Here is a 27,256-nt window from a genome sequence, read left to right as displayed (position 1 = left end):
GGAATGTACTGAAGCATCTATATGATACACACACATTACCTTGGGATTGTACCAGGATGAATAAGGTGGGTGAGGTAGCCTATAAGGTCTTGGGCCTAACAATTAGGCTTCAAGTAAATTTTGATACCATTCAGCATTTGTCATCCTAAAATTTGGCCAAGGTCAATTATCCCTAGCTTGTGCATTTCATTACTGTCCTCTAAATTGTCTCTGCTTATTAGGTGTCAATACTGGCTGTACTTGTCTTTAGTTTCTTTCACCAAACTGGTAGGGAGCAAGTAACCTTGTGGAATACAAATTTATATATTGGATATAGTTTACATTCCCTTCTTTCTTTTAGAGTCATGCCCCTTTCTTTCATTGCTCTCAACTTAAGAAGTAGCAATTTTACCTTCTTGTATGTCTGTATCAATTCTTTCTCCAATTCCTATCAAATCAACGAAGTCATTAACATACGTTCCCACCATGTACCAATAAAATGGATCAAGTAAGGCATGAATGAAATAAGAGCAAAGTACGAATTAGATCATAAGTGATTAAACTTGTGAAGCTACGTTCTCCATCCTTGGGCATATTCTTTAAATGATTCAGTTGTCTTTTTACTCATGGCCTTTAACTACTCCTTAGTAGGGGCGATGTTGAGATTGGATTTGTATTGCTTCATAAAAATGTCTACAAGATCTCTCCATCTCTTGATATTTGATTAGTCTAGTTGCATGTACTTTGTCAATGCAACTCCAGTCAAACTTTTCGAGAAGAAATTTATTAAAAATTTCTCATCTTACGACCATACTAACATTTTCATACAATAAGTCCTTAAATGATAGGCTAGATTATTGCTACCATTATATTTATCAAAATTTGGCATTTTGAATTTTTTTGGGATGGCAATTTCTGGAGTTAAGCACAACTCTTTTAAATCTAGTGACCCCTATGTGTTTGATCCTTATAATGCCTTCAGTTGATTTTTTACCTCTCTTAACTCTTCCTTCAGTTCTTTTTCCTTGCCCTTAATTGGAATGTGAAATGTGTAATCATCATCACCACCTAGAAATTCTTGGACATCTCTTGCATTAGTATTATGCATCTTAGTTCTATCCATAACATGATTTGATTTTTTTCCTTCCTAATAATTCCTAATAAGCCATCAGGTGTTTTTGGAATAGGCGGCTGTATATTGGACATGCCATTTTTCTCTTTCATTGCATTCATTAAGGATCTCATCATTTCACTCATTTAGTGATTTGAGCTTTCGTAACAGATATACGATCATTCAGCGTGGATGATTCCCCTTCATTTCTTTGGTTCCCTTCTTTACTTTAACTTTTCATTTCCTTGCTACGTGATCATGTGTTATAAGTTTTGGTAGCATAGATTTGACTAGATGAACTTTTCTTTGGAGGTGCAATATTATCTTACCTATTTTCACAAGTTAATCATTAGTTTTAAATGATTTACCTTATTTTGTTCAATTAATGAGTTTTCCAGCATGGTATAGGCATAAGGGTATTTATGCACGAGCATCTTCTAATTTCCTTTAAGAATTTATTATTCCACAGGAAAACATAGAGTTGACCATTGAATTGGTAGGACATTAGATCCAAATTGAGGGTCTATTATTTAACAAAGATAGTGTGAATCAAAGGCAAAGAAACTTGAAGATGTAGATACATTATCCTAAAAAACGGTCTTCTCAAAACATTATTTCAATACATGACTTTAAACATCATTACAAAGATTAGAACCTAGTCATTCTATTAAGTTCTTCTAAAATTTGGTTGCACAAGTCAAGGAGTTCCATGATCTCTATTAATGTGTTCATAGGAAGGATCATGAGTTCCACTTGTTTAAATGCTCTAACAAATTCTGGGATCTTTTCATTAGCAAATAGGATTATCTTCTTAAATCATTTAGCCTAATTCTTGGCTTCTTCTGTTCGATCCCAATATTGTTCTCTCCACCCTTCCATTGTTTTAACTTGTTGATCGAGTCTCTCAGCATAATTTTGAATTGTCTTAGTTGCATTTCTCCTTGTGAGGGTTAATTTTACTGTTCTTCTTTCTAGTTGTTGAGTAAGTACATTAATCTCTTGTTGTAATTCATCTAGAGGCCTGGTCTCATGTAACTCTCCTCTGGAGCACATCCTTTTTTCTTGTGATGTTAACCAATTTAGCTCTAGTGTTCTTTATCTTCACATCATTGTCCTGCATTTCTTTCTTCAACTTTACATTTTCTCTTTTTAATTTCTTGATTTCAATGTTCTCCTCAAAGTCAGTCTTTCCTCTCTTCGCTCGTAATCTTCCTTGCAAGTTAGAGTATTCTTTTTATAGGAGGTCTAACTCTTGCTTAATTTTCAAATCTGAATTGACTAGGTCTTGTAACTCATTTTCCTTCATTTCTAAGAGCTCCATAAGTTTTTTGTTTATTTCATGCACATTATGTCCCCTTAGTGGATCTAGAAGAGCATAATCAAGTTCCATTCCTATTATCATGCATTTCAACTAGCTTGTATACTCTGGAGTAACTGATACAATTCATTTCCATAACTCAATAGCTCCTTTATATATAATTCGCTTCTAGGAATCTTTAATGTTCTGGCTCAAGGTGGTCATGTTAAGGTCTCGATGTAGAAAGTATATCACATGCACTTCTTCTTTAGATGGGAGTCTTTGTAGGAAAGCTAGCTATCTTAATGCTATAGATAGGTTGTAGTTAATGCATCTACTTAGCCCCACAAGTGGTACATTAGGAAAATCACCACAATAATAGATAATCTTCTCATCTAACCACCATTCTATTTTCCACAAAATGGAATCTTACTTTACATCAGAGAATACCTTAACCCAATCACTACGGCTTTTTTGGTTGATTTCTTATTGACCCATAAATGCTGTGAGTGGATTGAGGTTTGGGTCATGCCTTTTCCTGAAGTGAAGCTTTTTCCTAAACAAGTGGCTAAGCATCCAAATGTCTAGTAATGCAAGGAAATATTTAAGTTTTCCTTTCCCATTCAAATGATATCGGGTTAGAGTCATGTATGTTTCTGCCATTATAGCAGTTATTGGATTGACCCGATAGTATTCTACTATTTGAAATGCACTGATGGATCCAAGATTGGTCATGCTAACAGATGAGGGAAATATGATTGTACCATAAATAGCCAATGTAAAGACTCTACAAAAGGTGTCCCAATCTCCTTTTTCTACCAAATTCCTCAAGTGACTTTCTATATCAGATCTTCGAATTCCCTCTATTTGATGAGGCTTAATGGTTTGTACTTCTTCAGTAGGAATACCTAAAATCTTGGTCACTGCTTTTCGTGATGGTAGATATCTTGAATAATGATATATTATAGCATTTTACCTTATAGGCATTCTTAAAATCTCTACATATTCTTATAAAGCCAGTGTAATTTAAAAGTCAGGGAATGTAAAACATCTCATGAAGCATCCCAATATTGATTGAGTTCAACCAAGGCATCTTTACGTATAGTCACGTGAAGGAGGTCTAAAATGTTCCCATACTTCTCTTTAAACTTTTCTAGTATCTTCCCTTTGATTGGACGACTTAGCTGGATTAGGCTTTCAATAGGCTCAATTTCTATTGTTAATTTGATTCCCTTTCCTTTATAGACTTTCCCTGTATGGTCTTGAAACATGTTACCCTTTTATGCCATTACCCTTATGCCAATTTCTACTGAAAAACTCACTAATCCCTGCAGTAAGAATAAACAAAATAGGTTGTAAGTAATATGTTTTCTCGTGTACTTTTAGTAAGTCGTCTAGCTATTTTGTTTTCAAAGATGAAAATTTCCATTCCTCCAGACACTTATTGCATCATAAGGAAATAGAAAAGATAATTAATCTATGAAGGACAAAATCCTTACATGATTAATGCCAAAAGTAGCATAGCTTTATAACTTACTAAAAGATTGATATTATTATTATTTTTATTTTATGTTTTATGATTAACTTAAGTGACTGTTAAAAACAACTAATCTTGATACTGGGGGTGTTATGAAACATTTTGATCTCCTCCAGGTGCTTATGATTCCTTAGGGAGAAAGAAACAACATCTAGCCTATGAAAGGACTAAACCAAAACGTGGCTAGAGTTTTAAAAAAAATCAATATTTGCTCTCCACCCATATCAATATAAGTAATTTAATCAACCAAATAATTTAGCTTCGTGAAATTATTTTGTGATGTTTTTAATATGATGAATGACATGAATTTTATCGTCAATTAAGGTTGAAAAACCCACAGACAAAGGGTTGGTTATCTAATGCAACTGCCATGCTTGTGATATACTGGTGTCAAGTTGTGCAATGACATTCGCTACTCACTCTGGTTAAGGCAACGAAAGGTTGTCTCTTCCTAAGGTTATCAAAAAGGAAAAGAAAAAAAATGAAATGCCATGATGCATGAAAATATGCTCTCAATTGTCTTATTTGGGTTGGATCCTAGTTTTAAGGGATACACTTTCAAGAAGAATAGGCTTCAATTAATAGGTTGGTTATTAAGGTTTGTCTAGTAATGTACAGGTTTTTAGCAAAAGATCTATATTCCTATTAAATAAATGGTCCCCAAGTTGCCTTCACTGAAACATGAAGACCTCACTCAACGGATCTAACCTTCTGAGATCTTAAAAGATCCATAAGTGTGAAACCTATTAAATAGGTAACAATTTGAGCGAAGTGTTCGTAGTAACATATAAGGATTTAAAAATTGTGTAGGTAAACCACTACTGACCTCTACTAATCTATGATACTCACAGACCCAAGTGTAGGGCCCAAAATGTGTGTGAGGAAATAGTGTATGTGTACAGTGTGTAAAGAGAGGATACATACTTGATAACTGAAAGCTACCCAACCCTTATCTACTAACCAGATCATAATAAGAGATAGAACAATACCGACAATTAAAGTCATCTATCTTAAGGTTTGTTTCGCATATTATCTACCCTAAAAGTATGTTATTCACATAATAATAAAAAAGCAAAAGGATTAAATTTATAAAACATGCTATATACAACAATTAAGAGGTAAAAACATGTAGAAGAGTAGGCAAAAGGCCAGACTAAAAAGCATGATAAACTTGATAGTTTGACTCTTAGACAATCTCCTTAGTGGAGTCACCAAGCTGTCACACCCGCCACATGACACAGTGGCCCAATTATCGTGAAGGGAAAAAAAGGGAGGGAGCCGCCCCCAAGATTTTAAGGAAAAATCTTGGGAAACCAACTGAAGGTGATAAGGATGATCTTCATAACTGGAGATAGGTTTGATAGTCAATTGTGAGTGAGGAAAGTTTTACACACCCCACATCAACCATTTTATAGAACGGTTACCTTAGTTAATTGTGAAATTAGTATGGCCTTTTAAGAGCATTTTAACTACTTTTTTTATTATTCATTTGCTAAAAATAAATCTAAAGAAAAATTTAAAATTAAATTTAAATATGAAAGGAAAATTATTATTTATCTACAAGCAGACTTGACCTAGGATAAGAGCCTAATGCCTACATACCTTGCTAGAGAGATTAAAGCCCATGTATTTCGAGGTTGTAATTTTATTTATTGGTATTTTATTTTTTGAAGAGAAATTAATTGAAAAATAATTAACTATATTTTACAAATAAAACAATTTTCTAAATTTTAGATATGTATGTTTTAAATTTCAAAAAAGAAAAAAAGTAATTTAATTTTAATTATTTCTTGAATTTGCATTTGTAAGGAAAATAGTTTAAATTTTTTTTGAAAATTTTTATTTTTATTTTTTTAAATTTAACCATTATACCTACAGAGTCTTATTGACTTGTATGATAATATGATTATTCTAAATATCTATAAAAAATATTAAAATCTCACACAATAAAAGAATTAAATAACTTAATTTATTTACCTTATTAATTATTTATTTGTATATACTTATATTTATTCTAATTTTTTTAAACATGTATTATATAAAATCTTAACCATTATACATACAGAGTCTTATTGACCCACACGATAATATGATTATTTTAAATATCTGTAAAGATTCAAAAATCTCACACGACAAAAGAATTAGATAATATTTATTTAAATATATATCTTTTTTAATTTAATTTTGTTATGCATATATATACTTATATATATATATATATATATATATTATAAAAAATCATAATCGTTACAGTACGAAGCCTTAATAACTCACATGATAATATGATTATCGTGGAGATCTACAAAGATTTAAAATCTCATGTAACTAAAAGATCTAATTAGTAAATATGATTATAAATGAAATACATTAATTTAATTAATTAAATTTTTTATAAATTCTTATTATATTATGTAAAGAAATATATTTATTTCTTTACTATATACAAATTAATAATCACTACATCTACAGAAATTTATTATCCCATGTGATGAGGCGATTAATCCGAATACCTACGGAGATCCTTTAAATCTCACATGATACTATTAAATATTTTATTTATTTTAAAATCTAAAAAGAAAAAAATAATTTAAATGATTGAGCCATTGAAACCCCTATTTAATATGGATAAATTTGATTTTCACACTTGCGAAATCTTATTGATTCACACAATATGAGATTATTTTAAATAGTTATGGAAACTCTTAAAATCTCACACAACTAATTTTATTTGGGACAACTAAAGCTACGTTTTTTTAAAACCAAGACCTAAAATAATAACAAAAATAAAGCAAAATATAACTAAACCATATAAACACGTGGAATTACAACTTTACATTTTGCCTTGCTGACCATCCAATTGACAAACAACGTGTAAACATGAATCCAATAGCAAAGCATTTTTAAGTTAACATCTTTTTTAAATTTTATAAACATGGACGTGTTTCCTTTAAATTGACAAAGAACTTAATCACCAATAAAGCCAACACTCTTCTAGATTGCAAATATGCAAAATCAAAAACACAAGGTGACATCTTTAATAAATTTCCTTCATTAAGATTAGTCATAAAACTTTGTGAAAGACTGAATGTATGCATTTTGGCCCTTAAGGAGAGAAAAACTGAGGCCACGTTCTCAATTTAGAGAAAAACTAAAGCTTCTATAGGACCTTATATATATTCATCAAGCAATGCTAAGCTCTTATCTCACAGGATAACTCTAAATAAAGTGTCAATAATCAAAGTAGACTGGGTCATTGGACTATGAATTCTTTATTTGTTAGGGGAAAAATCAACTCATGATCAAATTGATAAGCTAAGAATTTTACCCATCAAATGAAAGTATACAAGTGCAAAAAACAAAAAAATGAAGAGAGCGTACAACCCAGTATTCTTTAAACAATTATTCATCCCAACTAGAAATTAAGGAAGGTGTTTGTCAACATTTAAACATACTTCCATCTAAAGATGAGCAGAACATGTATACATAATAGAACACAGTTCTTGACTATCGAATTCATGATGGAAAAATATCCCGAACCACAAAGGGATTATTTTTTATTAGGCAACATCTCTTCAATTTCATACATTCCCAAAACCAATATAAACCTTATGAAATAGAGCATAGATGCAAGCTAAAATTTAGAATTTTTATTAAATCAAGCCAATATTGGTTTCAAACCTTTTCACAGATATAGATGGGTATCTTGAATCAGTCCTTCTTTCCCTTTAGATGTCTACCATACTCTTCCTCGCTTAGATTTTAGATCTCTCTCAATCTCTCCAGAAAACCTAAAAACCAATCCCTCCCTTAATGCTTCATCACTCTTATATAGGAAGAAGAGGGGTAGATTTTCAAAAAGCATGATTACTCACTGCAATTTACGTCTCCAATCCATACGCCTCTATCTCTTGCTTTTGCTACAGTGCTGATTTCATGCTACTTCTTGCTCTATACAATCCAGACCAACTTGCTCTGACACTTTGATTTCCTCCTGCTTGTCACCTATGCTCTTTTCTTCTCTACCATCGTACACCTCTCAAGTCTCTCCAGTGTGCTACGGTTTGCTTGCTTGGGTCTTCTTCCCCACCACTTTATTGCCTTAGGCTTTATTCTTTCACATGAGTTGAATAGAAAATGAGGAAGGCTAGGGTTAGTGAAACTCTTGTTTCACTCTCCCTTTTTTTTTAAATTTTTGTTAATTTTTTTTATTCTGTTTTGGATTTTTTAATATTAATTTTAAAGATTTGGGAAAGGAAATATGCTTTTAAATCAAGAATATATATAAATATAAGGGAAACAATTAGATTTAAAAGAATTTAGAAGATTTATTTTTTAAAAAAAAGTTGACTCCCTTGATTTTTGATTATTGAGATAATTTAGTAGAGAGATTTTAAAAGATTTAAGCATAATTTTCTCCTCCATTTTCAAAATTGATTCTGAAGAGAGATTAAATTTATTTATTTATTATTTATTATATATTTTTTTGAAAAATAATCCTTAAAAGGATTAAATTTCATTTTTTATATTTATTATATTTTTTTGAAATATAATTCTTAACTAGAATTAATATTTTGTTTTTTATGTTTCCTCTTTTTTTAAAAAAATTAATTCTTAAAAAAGAATTAAATTTTATTTTTATATTTTAATTTTTTTAGATTTTTTGTATAAAAACAAATACATTTAGAAGTAAAGGCCATTTAAAAACCAAAAAAAAATTTATTTATTTTTTGTTAAATGTACAAATAAAATATGGTATTCACAACGGTAAAGCTAATTTGCATTTAAATTAGTGTAAGTAGCAAATATAGTTTGGTGGCATATGAAAATCACTCCCTCCTGTCTTTCATGTAAGATAAAGTTTGAAAAAAATTGGTCATAAATGTAAAACAAAGTTCAAGTAATTTATTTTCCCCCCAATTTTGCTCTTCGTTTATTTATTGTCATTTAAATTTCTAAACAATAATTTATTATAGTTATAGTACCAAAAAAATATTTTATTATAGTCATTAATTATATAGAAGTGTAAAATTTAAAAGTCACATTTTTTTTACTATTTCAATCTTATAATTAACATTTCTTAATAAGCACAAAGTTTGTTATCTTATATTACAGGTCAGAATAATATATTAAATGACATTTTTTTAAAATTATGAAAAGGCTTGAATGTTTCTTCCCTTGATTGCACATGCATTGGTGTTGCTAAAACCAAACCAAACTAGCCAATTTGACCACTTGGATCAGATTCCAGCCACATGTTTGGTCTAGAACACTACAAAATTGGCTAAAAAGTAAAATAGTAGAAAAATGGTTGAAACTAGTCTTAAATTGCTTTTTTTTATTTTTGTTTTTAAATTCTCAATAACCCAAAACTATGTAATTATGTATTTTTAATTGTATTTTTATTTTTTTGTTCTGTATATATATATATATATATGGTGATTTATTGGTGAGAAGCTGGTGCTAGTTTGTTTGAATAATTAATCATAACATATTTGATAATTTTGACAATTTGCATTTGACAATAAATGCTTTTACTGTAGAAAAATTGGTACAGGACCTCAAATGTGAAAATTGATGATGAATGTGGGACTTACAATTGAAAAAGGAAAAATCATATTAAAATCTCACACAAGAAAATTAATTATTGTAAAGTGTAAGGTCACATTTACTTATCCACAATTAACTCCACAAAATTAAGGTAATCACGGGGATAATCTAAATAAATTATCAAGTTTATAAAATTTTTATAAATAGAATCTTAAGTTTTCAAAATTTAAAATGCTATAAAATCCTATAAAATCATTTAAAAAACTAAAATCAAAGCAAAACATGCATACAGAAGCAAGGACCTAATACAAAGTAACAGAATATCAAACTAAGGTCAAAATAGCCAAAAAAAAAAAACTAATTTTGACACAATTACGCTAATTTTATACTGCGGTATAAACAGTAGAATCCATAACATCAGCAAAAAGTTGTCATGTCAAACTTTCTGGTCGAATCATCCGATGTCTAATTGAAATAATTTAAGTATCTACAGAAAGCTTTCTCCGAGCTCTAGGTAATGGCACTAGTTTCGCATTCAAATCATTTCTTAATTAAAAATTGAACATCAAAATGAAAACTCACTTATTTATGCTTTCAAAAAACAATTAGGGTGTCTAAAACTCAATTCAAATGCCAAAAGCCCACACCAATCCTTATACCATACTCAAAAAACTTAGGACAACCTATGTAACATACCACAATAACTAGATATCACATATTTTACAATTTCAACCCTCAACCACTTGATTTAATAAATAACAAGGGGAGGCATTTTGATTTCAAAACTCAATATAATCCAATACAATTATGCATATAGTCAAATTTATACTTGCACTAGTATTTTGACCTTGCTCATATATCTCAACTAAAAAGATACCATACACACTAGGACAAAAATACACCTTTCAGTACTCAATATTCTATAGTGCAAGTAATAACAAAATATAAACATCCTAATTGGCAATATCAATTAATTACATATATGCAACTAAAATTACGAGAGGCCTATAGTAGGAAACTGAGTTTCCAAGCCTCTTGTGCTTCCCCTTTGTCCTGCTCGAAACTAATGCCTATAGAATGTTAAATAAAGGGGTGAGTACCACTACTCAATAACTAAGTTTCACCTAATCTATACAATTGCATATCAATTGAAAATGAATGCAACTGACAATAAATACACACATAAAGTATGTATGATAATGTATAGCCTCAGCCACAATAATAACAACCATGTGACCAAGCTTCAAACACATAATTGTAAATATATATATATATGTATGTATGTATGTATGTATGTATGTATCAATAATGCACAATTTAGGGTCACAATAATACCAATCATGCACCCTTAAACCACATTAGACCACAATATTAACAACAATATGGTTGGGACTAAATGTAGATCATATGCCAATCTTATATCCTCCTGATTATCTCTGACATGAAACCAATGGCTATTCGGTGGTTACATCCTTCATAGACTAACCCAACCTTTTACTTGTGAGGAGCTACTGGGCTAGGGTCAACTTACTCACTTGTGATATCCGATTTTCCCTAATACTAATAACCATGGAATGTCGTATCCCTAATCTAACCTCCTCATGAACTGGTTGAGACTAGTTAGGTTTGAATTGTAAAATCTCACTCCACTAAACTCAATCAACTAATATAGGTCATGGTATACAAAGACTTAACTCAAAAAAGTGATTGCCAAGTTTTAGTTCAAAGTCAACGGATCCCAAGTTTTCTAAATAAAATGAGTTTAAATCAATCAAAATCCTTTATATCAAAGTAAAAATAAGTTTTGAAAGTATGGGATACCTCAAAGGAGTGAATGAATTCAGAAACGATATAAAAATAAAACATGTGCTACAATACAGGGCAATGCGTCGCAGCTCATGCACGCTGCACCGTGGCGTGTTGCTCTCTGTGCCACACATCACGGCTTAGGCACTATGCATCGTAGTGTGTTGCACAAAAAATCAGCAAATTCTACTTCATTTGATAGCAGAATTGAGGAATCTAACATGCCTCGATTCTCCATTCGATGTTTGAATGATATGATCTAGATGTCTATGAAAAGCTCTTTACATGAACTAGCCAATGGCATGAGTTTCACTTTCAAAACAAGTCACACTAGAAAGTTGGACACCCAAACGTATTTTAACCACTTTTTCACAACTTTCACTCAAATAGGTGTCCAAAACCCTCAACATGTGCCAAAAGCCTTTCCTAACACCTAGACCATATCCATTAGATTTAGGACTACTAGTACAACATGTCACCCACACTTAAACCACATTATAATAGAAATTCACTCCTCAACCCTTTTTTACTAAAAATAAAGGGGAGACAAATTGGCATTACAGTACAGCCAATCCAATCAAAACAAGTTCAATTCATCATTTTTATACTTGCATTAGTACTTTGGCCCTATAAATGTATATATTTCAACATACACAAATGCTCAGGGCCCAAAATACAAATCAAACATTTTCAACAACAAAATAATGCAAGTTTAATGGCCTACAACCTAGAACTGGCAAACATATACTATTACATAAATAAATTTAAATTAAAGGCATACAGTAGGAATATGCTAATTCCTAGCCTCCTGAGTCTTCTCCCTCTCAGCTCCAAAGTTAAAGCCTGAAAAGTGTTAAATGAAAGGGATGTGTCTAGGCACTCAGTAACCAAAGTAAAAACTTACCCTATGTAGTTATATATCAATTATAAAACCAACACACTATATAAAACCAAGTAGACAAAACACATTTACACACATTATAACTCATTATTTACTCATTCTATAACGTCTTTGTCTCATATATACTAGGCACATGGTCACCATATTCTCATCTATGTGATCATGACCCCTTATTCATATGACTTGCCACAACTCAACATGTGTGACACTTCATATATTTATTTAAGAAATGATCAAGCAACCTTATATTCTTCTTATTTCCTCAAACTAAAACCGTGGGCTATAATACTAAATAAGGCTCCGTTTATGTGACTAAACTACCCAAGCTCACCAATTGTAAGGTGTGACCTGGCTAAAGATTACATGACTTATTCTTGGACCACGGCTTCCCCCATTCTCAAATCTCTAGGGTGTCTCATACCCTAGGCTATTCTCCTTATTGAACCAATGGAGATAGGTAGGTTCTAATCCCTCAATAAATTATAGGATAGTCCCTTGACAAACTACTAGATAAGGCTATACCCCTATGCACCGGAGGGCAGCCTAAATACCATATGAATTTTTCTCTACTCCCAATCCCCAGGCAAACTCCCGCCATTGATCATGCCATAATCAATACTCACTCATTTTCATATTTTTATTTTCTTTTACTATTATCACAACAATTACGTTGGGCTCACAATTATACGCTACCCAAGTATGTATTCTCATCATTTTCTCAACATTACACTCACTTATCTTAAAATCAACTTCTCATTAACATAAAATTACCTCTACACAATATCACATCCATTTTCTAAAAGCATTAGTATGTTCATAGTTTAAAAACCCTCTTGACTTCACATTTTACATTTCAAGCCAAAAATAGCAGTATGCACATTCAAATTTTCATACACTTGTTGAAACTAATATATGGTTTCACATTGAAAATCAATTCTATGCATGTAACATTCACTATTCATATTTAATAATTAGTTAACATATAACTACCCAAAGTAAGGTTTCCCTGATTACCTCAACCCTTTGAGAGGTCAAAAATTTACCCCTTAGTACAAGAGCTTCCAAGCTTGAATTTTCAAGCCAAATAAGTGACCAAGAGCCAAAAACTACAAATAACAAAGTTGAATTTCATCAACATTATTAACTCAAGCATTAAACTCTCAATCTTCAACTTCTAAATTGTCTAATGTTCACTCTACATAAGTTTGAGCCTATCCATTAGGTTTATCATCCCTCTTTAGTCCCTAATAACATTAGTGAGCCATTAAACTCCCATTAATGCCATCACACTCTTCCAACCACCCATATAAATGTAATTTCGGATATTAATGAAGCTCTTCCTTTAATAACCACTAAAATCATTTATATTAAGTTTAAATACTCTAAACAACTCTCATTAACTCCATTTGAGTCAATAAGTTCAGACCCATACCCCATATGTACCAAAATTACCATCCTCATCTAAACTTTAACTCAAAATCCTTGAAAAAATAGAAGAGGAAAGGAGAAAAAGAGTTTAGGAATCTTACCTTGGATGATTTAGAACTTCAAATCTTCTCAAATCCCCCCTAGGTCGTGCCTTAGTAGAGAAAATGCATGTCTCCTTCGCTTTCCCTTTCTTCCCTTCTATTTTTTACATCAGATCGCGCATTATTTCTTTAGAATTTACATCGTTCACCGCGACGCCTATCCCCATTCGCCGCAGCATGTGTTACAGAGAAGGTGGTTCTTGCTTGATAGCCCTATGCATCGTGATGCACCGCGCATGCGCTGTAGCATGTGGCTTAAAGCCTATTTAGCTTTTTTTTATCCACTTTTTGGTCCCTTAGGGACCCAATTTCACTTTGGAACTAAATTATATATGAAATTCTAACTAAAAACACTTATTACTCTCCTCTGACCACATACCACATCAACTTACTTAATTGTTCTTATTAATCTTAGTAAATCAGGGAATTAAAAATAGGAATATTACACGAGTCCCTCATAGAACAAGTGGCATAGTCCCAAATCAACTATAGGACAAGGGCTACCTACCAATTCCTACAGTTTGCAGCAATCACTGCTAATACCACATAGATTTATCAATCTACTCCTCTCCTTAGGCAAACTCCCACTAATGATCATGTTATGCATGGGTTACACATATTATGTAATTGTAACCAAAATCACAATCCCATGTTATGTCCACATCAATTTCTTACTCCTAGTAAACTCCACAACTAATATATATATATATGTATGTATGTATGTATGTATGTATGTATGTATGTATGTATGTATGTATGCATGCATGCATGTATGTATGTATGTATGTCTGTCATATATGTTATATTTTCACAATATCACAGGCCAATGGCATCATTGCTTCACACAAATGTATCATGCACAAAACTTTTCATTTTTCAAAAGCCATTTCATGTATAATACCACACGTTACCAAAATTGCATCAGTAACTTTATACACATAAAACAAGTTTCAAATCATAAATTTCAACAACTATTTAATTAACATACAACTATATAAATAAGGTTTTCCCTGGTTACCTCAAACTTTTGAGAGATCAAAGGTTATCCCTCAATCATAGCTTGCCTTTTGAGCTAAATTCAAGCTCACCGGTGCTTCGTGAGGTTAGTCTATAATTATATTAACACCCATCACTAATAATCATTAATGTCATCAATTCCAACATCTAATTTGATACTTCAATAACCAAATTTCTTAACTACAAGATCAACCTCACATCCAATGAGTTTCTCAACTCCTATTAACCTCATTTAGCTCTCAACAACTTAAATAATCACTAATATATCATCCAACAACCTAAAGTCATCATCAATGTCATAACTTACTCACTTCAACTCTCAAATTTCAACACTTTAACAACTCAAAGCTCTCAACTATTGAGTTTAATCACCATATTAGATTTATTAATTTCTATTAGCTCTAACTAACAATAACAAAATATTTTAATCCATATCCATAGCAGCTATCTTACCTCAACCACTACCATTTATGGCACTTTAGGGCATAAATTCGTCAATAATTGAGAGCCCACTCTCATGGATGCACAAATCACTATATCTAGGCTTAGATAACTCAAACAACTCCTATTCGGATTCAAATCCATAGCCCTAAGTTCAACAATCTTCATCTTCCAACCCCAAATCTCACTTCCAAAATATGTAGAGAGAAGAAGAAGAGATAAAGAAGACTTACCTAGGTGAAAGCAAGCTCCAATCACCTCTATAATGCCTAAAAGTTGATGCCCTAGTAGAGAAGTCACTCTTTTCATCGCTGTCCCTCTATTTTTGGTCTTCTCCCCCTGTTTCAGACCCTTTTTTCACGTTTTTAAAATACCTAATTTTGCAATTATGCTGTAGTGTAAATTTTTATGCTGTAGCATAATACATTGAGCTAAAATTTATTTTTTTCTACAATTTGAGCTCGGGTGATCTAATTCATTTTCGAACCCAATCCAAAGGCTAAAACCAAACCCTTAACCATCTCTAACTATTCTCAAATTCATTTATATTTAAATTTATAAATTTATCCTTCATTAGCTTAACCTTAATTTTTGAAATGTTACACAAGATTTATTGACAACTGAACAAAACTATATTGATGATACAATCAGTTGTCAATGTAGTTTATTTCAGTTGTCAATAGATCTTGTAGTAATTAACTTTCTTATGTGGACTTGTTTTAATTCTTCCTTGAAAAAAGTTATGTGAGACATAGAATAAAATAATAAATTTTTTTGGTAAAATACAATGACAAATTTAATTTACAAAAATTGAAAAAAGTAGATGTTGAATTGGAAAATTTTTATATTTTGAAATTTTATTATACATATAGTAACAAATTCTAAAATAAAATAATTTATGAAATATATTTTTGGTATGTATGAGATAATATATAATTAAATAAAATGAACTATTATTTATATTTTTAACATGCACATGAGTACTAAATTATAAAACAAATAATTAGCTATTAAAATAACTTTTAATACACAAGACATATGGAATAGTAAATTATAAAATAAAAGAAAATATTTAAAATTCTTATATGTAGAAAAAAATTTGCTTTAAATTTTTCACTTATATGAATATAACAATGTATCTAAAATTGTTTTGGTTAAATATGAAATGTCACTTGCCAAAGCGTTTAAGTAGGCCATAAAGCCATATAGGCTAAGTGCCTAAAGAGTAAGGGTCAATCAACAATCTAAACAAAGGCGCTAGCCTCGAGCTCAATGGAAAACCATGGCTAGATAAGCATGTTGAAATCTCACCAATTACAAATTCACTCTGTGGACTGTTAGTACATAAAGACACAATCTCAAACGATCTTGGATCTCACAAAAACAGCATTATTGTGCCCAAATATCTTGATAAGATGGGCTGGTTACTAAAAATGGTAGACAGTGATTAAAAGACCATGTCATGAGTTTCGTAGGATCCCTGATTATTTGTAAAAACATTCTAGATTCTACGAAAGAAGCTACCATCACTTTGTCATTATAAATAGAATACTAAATCACAAAAGAACACATGGATAGCACTTTAAAGACTCGCATTTTACACCCATAGTTCTTAGGTTTATCAATTAGTTTTGACCTTCAATTTGGACTTGTAACCATTTACATTTTGTAACGTTTAGGTAATAATCAACACTTGTTTTACCAAGTCTTGCATATCTTTTATATCTAGGTGAACTGTGGTAAGAGAGCCTAAGGAGCCTTTGTTATCAATTGAGACTCAACGTCTCTGACATACCTGGTAACTTGTTGTTTCTAATGAATAATTTTTGGCACACCCGGTGGGACCTGTGTAACAAAGATGGCAAGGACAAGAAAGGACAAAAGGACTGATAAAATGAGTGCTGATTCTCACAAACCAAAAGAAAACTTTACACTCACAGGGTTAGAACCATTGATGCTTAAAGCTAAGACAATATGAATGTCGTGAGCACATAATGTCAATGTTAACAAATAGTAGCAACATGAGCCCTCGGTCAAAGCCAAGGAGTGAACAGGAAAATTTGCTGATTATATCCAACAGTCCAATAGCAGAACTGCTATAAGGAATTCAAGATTGCACAGATAAATAGCTGGAAGAAAATTAAAAGTTCTTTGCTATGTCCCTGGAAACATCAAAACATAGGAAAATGAAAAACAGCAACTCATGATGAAGGCTTTGTATGATGGAATGAGGAATTTAGCTGCATCTTTAAGAAGGACTCCGCTAGAAGCAAGATCAAACTTTAGGCCGCATGGAGGACAATAAGTAGGAATTAATGCAAATGCAGGCCCTCAGGGCCAAACGACTATAAGGGACTATCCTAGTCCCTACTTTTTGCTAACACTAATCCTTTAAATAATCCTTTATGTTATTTATAGGAGCCCAGCACAAGTAGCCTGTTAGGCATGGGAATGGTCCCAAAATGTCAAATTGAGCTATTAAATGAATTGGTTAATTCAAAGGCTCTAAAGGATGTCGTTCAAGACATATACAGACCAGGACTAAGGCCAATTAGACATCCTAATTTCTCAAAGCCTTACCCTGAATACATAGATAGAGATAACCCATACCTTCAGGGATATAGAATTCCTGACTTTACCCTGTTCTCAGGAGACAGAATGCAGTCCACATTAGAGCACATTAAAAGATTCACTATCTAATGTGGAAAAATCACCAACTACGACAACTTTACAAACCTAAAACTGAGATTGTTCCCAAACACTCTCACAAGCCTTACCTTCACATGGTACACCTCACTGCCCCGTAATTTAGTACTTAGCTGGATGGAAATAAAGTAAAAATTCTATATGGGGTTTTATAAAGTGAAGCCAGAGGTTAGTATAGCAAAACTCTATAATGTCACCTAACGGGCTGGGGAAGCAGCAGCAGACCAGTATTTGGTGAAGTTCAAAAGGCTAACAAGCAGGTGCCATATGCCGCTTCTAGAGGCTGAGTTTGTCAAACTAGCTCAGGCAGGTCTTAATATAAAGCTTTGAAAGAAGTTCCAAGGAATGGAGTTTCAAGACTATTATAAGCTTACAGCCAAGGTCTGTGGGTACAAGGAATTGCTGAAGGAGGAAGACCATCGTCAACGAACTACGGCAGGCACGTACTTTGGTGACCTTAACATAGTAGTTGCAAAGTTAAAAAAATACAGGCAACTACACACGCCCAGTCCTAATAAGAAAGGCTTAAGAGACTCCCAAAAGGCCTAACTCAATATAGTACACCTTCGACACTTTCAAAATAAAGGAAATATTTAATTTCTTGCTCAAGGAGAAGTTCATCTTGCTGCCCTTTGATCACAAGAGCCCTTCGAAAGAATAAAGAGGGAAGGAATACTGCAAATACCATCACTCTTGGAGTCATAATACTAAGTCTTATTAGGGCTTTAAGAATGTCATCCAAGACTACATTAATAAAGGTATCCCTAAGTTCCTAAAGGAGGAGTCCATGATCGTGGATGAGGACCTATTTTTGCCATTTTTCATAGTCAACATAGTAGAAATAAACTCTAATAGACAGCAAACTAGGAGGAACAATGGTAGACAAGAGGTGGTCCACCCGAGAATGTTTGACTAGGGGGACGCAACACAAGAAATTATAAAAATAGTATGGGATTTATTGGAAGAACCTATGGGTTGGTCAGATAAAATAGGCCCTCAAGATAGGATATTGGTTTGAAGGGATAAGACATGAAAAGTCTGGATAGATTTAAGATGGTTTAGGCCCACCTAAGAGAACCTACAGGCAAATCAAAGTTTGAAAACTAGCAAACAACAAAGCAAGATAGCAATCGACTCTTGAGATGAAACATTGGTCCAGAGGGACTGCTTATAAAAGGCCCAAACAGATCTGAGGTAGTTTGGGACTATCTAGGAGAACCATCTAGCAAGTTCGATTACCTTATTAAGTACTCAACACTTCCAAGAGCAAAGGAACCTTTTACAGGGACACCTTCAGGATGGGATGTGGTCCCGACAAGCTACCATTAACAATATCATAGAACATTAGAGGCTTCCTTTGATACCAAAGATTGTGAAAGTTCAAGCAAGTTCGTTACTCCACCTAATAAGTGCTGCCCCTGAAGTGGAGAGTTGTGAGGCACCAAAAATTCTCAAGTACATTAACTAAAACTCAAAACAAAAATGATGTCTTTAGTGCAAGCAAGCTATGCAAAGGTACCTCAAACAATAAAAGGATGAAGCCCAGGAAAGCTCTAATGTAGAAGAAGCAAATAAATTTAGGAGCAGGTCAACAAAAGATCAAGATGAAGAGAGTGAGAAGGAAAACTAGTGGAACGACAGCATTCACATGTGGGAAGATAGCTCTTAATCTCTGTTATGTTGTTTCATTAATGCTTCTTCCCAATTTAGGTCCACCACCAATAGGACCTAGGACTAATCTAATCAAAATAACTCAGAGGCAACATACACAAGTTCATATTAATATTGCTCAATAGAGCTTAGAGAGGATGAGGAACCTAAATTAGTAAAGATGCAGACACAAGCAGGGAAGGTTAAAGCAGAACTCATATGTTAGGTCACCCTACAGGCTGTAAAAGGAAAGCCAAAACGGGCCATCCTAGAATGGCCAATCATTAAAATGACCTACACATGTAAAGCCCTTGTACACTAAGATGCACTTTAATGGGAAGCCCATAACCAAAGTACTGGTGGATAATGGCTCGACAGTAAATATACTGCCAACCTGTGTGATGCTCAAAATAGGGAGGGAAGAATAAGACCTAATGCCAACAGAAGTATCTATAATAGGAGTCACTGGGACTGCTTTAAAAGTCCTTAGGGTATTCTCATTACAAGTCAATGTCGAGACCAAATCCTCTCTGACAGCTTTCTTTGTGATTAGTACTACCACACAGTATCAGCCCTACTAGGTCAGGACTGGATCCATGCTAATGAATGCGTCCCTTCCTTACTACACCAAATGCTTCTTATGTAGAAAGGGGAAGAAGTTGAAGTGGTATGGGCTGAAGACAAACCCTTTATGACAATCACAAACTTCATAGATGCAAGGTACTACGACACTAATATAGGTCCATTTATGTTTTAAAGGGTATAAGAGAATCCAATAGAGTTCCTCCATACAAATCAACAACACATGCTATCATACCTCTAACATCACAGAGGCGTGAGCCTATCATTAAATTGATGGATGATTGACCACAGAAAAGCCATAGTAGCCATGGCCATCTAAAAATTATGGTTGCACAACATACAAGAGCGATTGGAAGGCTACAAGCCTGAAACTTTAGGGACGAGGTCATTTATGAAGACAAAACCTAAAAAATAACACAACTGCACATACTAGACCCTACACCTTTAAAATTCAAAGACATAGCCTTGAAAACACAGGATTCACTGGAAGAAGTAAAACTCAAGTCCTTAGAGGAGTCGAGGATTACTTTCATTAGCTTGCTATTAGATGAGAAACAAAAGAATGCCTTAAACAAACACTACAAGAATTTAAGGATTGCTTCACGTGGGACTATAATGAAATACTAGGGTTAATAAGACAGTTGGTTAAACACAAGCTTCCTATAAAACTGAACTACAGACCACATCAATAACCTGTCAGGAGAATGTCAGTTGAAGTGGTGGCAAGAGTAAAGGAGGGGATCAAACGCCTTCTATGAATCAACTTTATATGGCCTTACAAGTACACTCAGTGGCTCTCAAACATAGTCTCAGTGATCAAGAAAAATAAAAAACTATAAGTTTGTGTAGATTTTCAAAACATAAACACAATCACACTTAAAGACATATGCGTGATGCCTATTACAGATAGGTTAATAAATGCTAGGACTAAGAATGCATTATTATCATGTATGGACTATTTTTCAGGGTATAATCAAATATTTATACCAAAAGAAGACATTCACAAAATTGATTTTAGGTGCCCGGGCTCCATTGGAACATGTGAATAGGTAGTCATGCCATTTGGTTTGAAAAACATCGAGGCCACTTATCAACTAGCTATGAATGACATCTTTCACAATATGATAGAAAAATATTTAAAAGCATACATAGATGATATAATGATCAAATTAAAAAAAGAACAAGATCATATCGAGCATTTAAGGACAAGCTTCCTTCGAATGAGGGAAGTAGGCCTTAAATTAAATCTACTTAAATGTGCATTTGGCATAACAGCTAGTAACTTTCTTAGATTTTGGTTCACAGAAGGGGGATTAAAGTAAACTAGAACAAAGCACAAGTTATTTTAGAAGCAAAGGTGCTAAGCAATAAGAAAGAGCTCCAAGGTTTTCTGGGCCAAGTTAATTATCTTAAGTGTTTCATTCCAAATCTGGTAGGGAAGACGACGATGAGGAATTCACCTGGATAGAACACCATTAGGCAACCTTTGATAGAATCAAAGGACACTTGATAAGGCCCCTAGTCTTAGCAACCTCGAAGGAGAATACCCCATTCTTATTGTATTTAGCTTTCACTGCCACGTCCATAGGTGTATGTCAGCCCAAACTATTAATGGGGAACATGAGCAAGCAATTTATTAATTAAATAAGTGTTTGACTCTCATAAAGACCAGATACTCAACTATGAAAATAACGTGTTTAGCACTATACTATGCTTGTATAAAATTAAGGCATTATATAATAAATGTGATTTTACATTGTGTATGTGTATGTGATATCACATTGTGTATGTGTATATGGTATCACATTGTGATTTAATTAATTATATGCTTAATTGGCCAATCATGACAGGCCATATAGGAAATAGAGCATGGCCCTGGTGAAATTTTCATTAATATTCTTTCCCCAAAAGTCAGTAAAAGGCCAAGCATTAGCAGATTTCCTGACTGATCATCCTTTAGCCAGGCTTCCCGAAGATGAAAAAGAATTAAATGTATTCTCAATAGATTCGGGGCCCTAGGTGCTTAAGTTTGACGGGTTTAACACAGAACAAGCATCTGGGACCAAAGTAGTAGTAAGTTCTCCTACAGGTGTAAAAACTATATTATCCCTTCAATTAGATTTTGAATGTACTATCAATTAAGTTAAATATGAAGAACTACTTACAAGGCTCGAAATCCTTCAGGAAATGAAAGCTCGTGAGGTAGTCATAGAGGAGACTTTCAATTGGTTATAAACAATTAACTGGTGAATATAAGTGTACGAGCCCTACCCTAGTGATATATTATGCAGGGGCTTCTTAAATCCTGGAAGATTTTGAAATAGTAGCCTTGACACATATTCCTTGAGCTCAAAATTAGGAAGCTAATAAACTAGCCTAAATAACATCAAGGTGAAGGCTTTCACTTGAACTCACCAGAAAAATAATTGTGGTGGAATGAAAAGAACATCCTTCAATCTCTCAGCATGGTTCGATAGTACATATGGTGTGATCTCACAAGAATTAGCTCAAGATTGGCGAGATGATTTCAAAAGTTATTTATAAAATCCTAGCCAACGATATCCCTACAGAATAAGGATATGCATCCAGCACTTCATTCTAATTGGAGATGAGTTACATAGGAAGGGCCCGAATGGGTTATTAGTTAAATGTTTAGCATTCACTAAGTACATGGAGGTTTTAAGACAGGTGCATGAAAGAGTGTATGAAGAACATCAATCATGACCAAAAATGCAATGGATGGTGCGCAAATACGGATATTATTAGCCGTCAATTACAAAAGATTGCCTTGAATATGCTAAGAAGTGCAAGAAATACCAGACTCATAGATTAGCACAACAAATACTAGTGTCAGACATGCATCCTATCATTAAGCCATAGCCCTTTTGAGGATGGGCCATAGATGTAATAGGAGAAATTTATCCGGCCTCATCAAAGGGCCACTCGTTCATCTTAATAACCATGAATTATTTCATAAAATGGGTAAAGGTCCTCCTTATGAAGAAACTCGAGAAAGATGATGTTATTAATTTTATACGTGAACAAATTGTATTCTATTTTGAAATTCCTTAAATGATTACAACAGATCAAAGGATCATGTTCATCAAAAGTGATTTTAAAACGTTCGTCAAGGAAAATGGAATCAAACTATTAACATTCTCACTAAATTATCCTTAGGCAAACAGGTAGGCCGAAGCTTCTAATAAAATAATTCTTGAAATTCAAAAAAAGACAATCGAGGAAAACCCTAGGGAATGACAAGTACGACTACATGAAGCATTATGGGCATACAAAACATCAACAACAGAAGCCATAAGCATGAGCCCATATGTGTTGACATGTGGACATGAGGCCATGTTATCTATGATCATAATGATCCCCTCATTATGCATTACGAATAGCTTAGGAAGATCCTCTGAGGAATATAATGAAGCCATGATGAATGAGTTAATTCAGTTAGATGAGATACATTTACAAGTATTGGATCATATAGTCACCCAGAAGAAGGAGATCTCAAGAATATAAAATAAAAGAATAAAAAAGAAGCAATTTCATACTAGTGAGCTTGTATGGAAACTTGTTTTACTATTTAGTTCTAAGGACTGAATACTTGGTAAATTTTCACTTAATTGGAAAGGACCATTTAAAGTTGGTGAAGCACTTAAAGGAAACGTGTATTGGTTATCTAGTCTCGATGGGATTCCACACAAATAGGCTATAAACAAAAACTACTTAAAAAAATATTGGCCATCACAATAGCAAATTATAAAGGGTCAAGAACACAAAAAAGTAAATAGATACAAGGACCTATGGCCTAAAATAGCCTCAGGATGAGTTTAGACAAATAGTAATCTTAAGGAAAATTTGTCCTTTATTTTATAAAAATTAGGGTATAAGGGGCAATAAAAATTTATTATATACAATCAGCCCAGAGGACATCCCACATAGCAAAAGTTGTATCCAGTTCAGTAGTTAGTGATTGATGTCGACCAAGGGCCATCTTAAATTCCAAAATTAAACGAAGCTTTTCTTTAAAGATAGCTCGTGCATCATCCAATGCTTTACTGGTGACCTCTAGCTTGGACTCCATGTTACCCTCCTCAGCCTGCGCTAGCTCCTCCTTAGCTGCAACCAGTTGATGCCTTAAGTCAACCCCTTAGCTCTAGTAGTTACTTGGGCCTTGGCATCAATATACTCATCCTTACTAGACTAGCTATTCACTAGATAGTCCGAGAGGGACGAGAGCTTTGTGCGATAGCAATTTATGATGCCATACTATTCTAGGACTTAGTCGTGGAGGAATTCTAGCTCAGGCATGGGAGCAGCTCTCTACACAGCAGCTATGGCTTGGATTATCTCTTCATAACTATACTCAGGAAGCAAAAGTTGGTTCCAGCTGAATTAGAATTGAGTGACCCTCCAAGCATCCAAAACCACATCCATATCAAGAATGCGAATGCAGGATAAAAGGGTGTTAATAGGGGCCACTCTCATTAAGGTAAGCTAAAGAAAGAAAGGAGTAATTGGTAATAAAAGGAAGGAAAAGAGAAAGGAGAAGAGAATACAATAGATTGATACCTGACTCAAGTTCACTATGGCTTTGCCTTTGTCTGTGGAATAAGAGATTAGGGTAGATTACAAGGCTAACTGCAAGGCTTTCTCTACTTAGTTCATAAGAGTAGTGGGCTCAGACTCATCCCACATGGAGGCACCTTGAGTAAAGGCTAAGGTGACCATTGCAAATTTCAAGATTGAGGGGCTAGCAGTTGTTGAATAGGAATCGATAGCTCCCGGTGGCTCTTCTATGAGTTTTTCAGAGGCCTTGGTCCCAGTACCTCATACTGGAGTGATAATGGGAATCACCTCTGGGGCTATAGTGGAGGCAATCTCCCGAGTTAATAAAAGCCCTAAGTCCCAAGTCACCAAAATTATCAGGGGTAGTAGTGGAGGCAACTTCCTAAACTTCAATAGAAGCCCCGAGTCCCTAGTCTCCAATACCATTCAGGGTTGTGGTAGACGTTGCTTCCCACACCTTAGCAACAGCCCCAGAATCTTCTAAGGCTTCTGTCACCTCTTGAGCCATATTGTGGGTGATCTCTATAGGATACTTGGATGTCTTTAGATATTCAAGAATTACCTCAAGAATGGCAATGGAGGCGATCGCTTAAGGATCTAGAGCTTAGGCTTCTAAACCTCCAAGAAGAGAGGGCTCATTCCACCTTCGCCAAAGTTAGTCGATAGGATCAAGGAGCATTGGTGCTTCTGTGAAGGCCTATCCCCTTGAGAATTGGATTTAGGAGGTGTAGATGTAGGTCGATTAGAAGAAACTAAAGGAAGTAATGTCTTTTTCCTCCTCTTAGGATCAAGTAAAGGGGACAGAGCCTATTTCCTCTTATTAAAACCATCTCCCTTGTTTGCGTGGCTTGAGAGATGGCTCTTCTTAAGTCTAGGTTTCTTCAGGACCAAGACATGAGAGGATGGGTCATCCTTCTCAATCTCTCTGACCATGAACCCCAACAAAAAGACCGTCTCAATGTCTAAAGTAGTAGGAGCATCAACATTACCCATTAAGAAATTCACCAATACATGTGACTATGTCCAATCACGGCCTACAGAAATCAAGAAGTAGGTCAAAATACATGAATAATAAAGCGCAAACATAGTAGGCAACACTTACTGGTATGCTCTTTATGATGCATTTGAAGCATTGGGGCCACCTTTTATTATAGCAGAGGTAAGCATCTTTGTCCATTAGTTCCACCTTACACTGCTTTTAGGTAGCATGTGGAATGGCTACTTAGTTGATAGCCTCCCGGTCTAGTAGCTCCATATTAACTTGGGGGGATAGTTCCCAAGGTATGCACTGGCTCAGCCCAAACTGACCCACCACTAGTAGAGGGTGATATGATTATAGATAAACCCTCAAGGATTTAGAGAAAGAGCCGGTGTAAGGCCACCACATTTTTCTAGGAGTAGTGGCTGAGAGAAAGACCTTGTCCCTTAGTAACAAGGCTGGCTTATGCTTCTAGTCCACCAAAAATCTGTACCAAGTAAGGAGGCAGTAGTCTAAAATGTTGAAAGGCTTCAAGGTCCTTTATAAGGACTAATTTTATCGATAGAAAAAACTAAAAGAAATTCTTCAATTCGTCAAAGGATTGGCACCCAATAGACAAGTGAAAGGGTAAGTGATATGGCATCTTCAAGGAAAGGTTTTTGACGAAGTAGAAAGAAGTAGGTAGTCATCCACAATTTCAAAAACCAAACGGGCTCACAGAATTACTAAAAGGCTTCTTCAGTAAAGAATCCCTCATGCCATCATATAGACGGCATAAAAAAAGGTCCCCAAGGCCAATTGGTTACCACCAAGTAGGGACTGAACGATCTGCAAGTGAAGTTGCATAGGCTTCCCTCCCCAGGAGCCAAGATCTATTAGCTCAATAAGATCCAAATGAAGACCAAATGTTCCATAAGGGTGATGGGCTCATCATCTAGCTTCTTAGAAAACAACTCCATGATCTTTGTGTAAGAACCAGCACCTCTAATTTTAGTTTCTAGGTTGGCAGGAAGAGTGACATAAGAGTCATGCCTTTCAGAGATAGCATAAAAGTTCTCCTCCTTGGTGATCGGTAGCCCCAAATACATGAACACATCCTAGAGTGTGATTGACATGGGCCTCAATTCGAAGATGAAGGCATTACAACTAAGTGCCTAAAAAACTTAAAGGGCTATTAGTAAATTAACTGAAATGTTGATGTCGGTCAATGAGAGTTGGATTAGGTCATAAAGACCCATCTCCTTCCATTGCAGTTCATAAGTTTGTCTCAAATGCTTCACCTAATTAAACCAAGCACAAGGAGATCGGGGCCAATTTTAAAGCTTTTAGCAAGAGGATTCAATACAGGCTGAATTCATCCAAGCAAGAATCAAATTGCAAACTAAGGTTAACAGCCATGGATTTGACTGGGTGAGAGTGGTTACCGTAGAAAGGTCAGGGGAGATGGTCAAATACCCGACGTCACTCTTATTGGCAACTTAAAAGCTCTAGGGAAAAGTACTAGAAAAGTAAAGAACAATCATTATTTTATCCCTAAAAAATATATGGACCAAATAAAATGCAAGAACCTTACCAGAAGACGACAAAAGTATGGAAAGA

This window comes from Prosopis cineraria, unplaced genomic scaffold, assembly GCF_029017545.1.
Source record: "Prosopis cineraria cultivar Desert tree isolate PC_DT_omini unplaced genomic scaffold, ASM2901754v1 PC1, whole genome shotgun sequence".
Taxonomy (NCBI): Eukaryota; Viridiplantae; Streptophyta; class Magnoliopsida; order Fabales; family Fabaceae; genus Prosopis; species Prosopis cineraria.
The sequence above is the reverse complement of the archived record's forward strand: the minus strand, read 5'-3'. Positions refer to the sequence as shown.